Here is a 269-nt window from a genome sequence, read left to right on the forward strand (position 1 = left end):
TCCTGTCCCTCTTGGGTTCCCATTGATCTGGCGGGTGTACGTTACAGAGAGGCCAGTGGGGCGCGATTAGAAAACCAAGCGCTCCACGTCCCCGACCGCATCTAGTCACCCACCCACTCCACCCCACAGCCCAGCAGGCCAAGCAGGCCGGACGCCGAGGCCTCGCGGTAACGAGCCTCCGTCCGCCCCGCCTCCTCGCCCTCCAGCCGGCCCCGCCCTCGCACTCACCCCTCCCCCGCTCCCGCCTCACTTCCCCGGCAATCTCCTCG

Source organism: Neomonachus schauinslandi, chromosome 3 (assembly GCF_002201575.2).
Source record: "Neomonachus schauinslandi chromosome 3, ASM220157v2, whole genome shotgun sequence".
In the NCBI taxonomy this organism is placed as follows: Eukaryota; Metazoa; Chordata; class Mammalia; order Carnivora; family Phocidae; genus Neomonachus; species Neomonachus schauinslandi.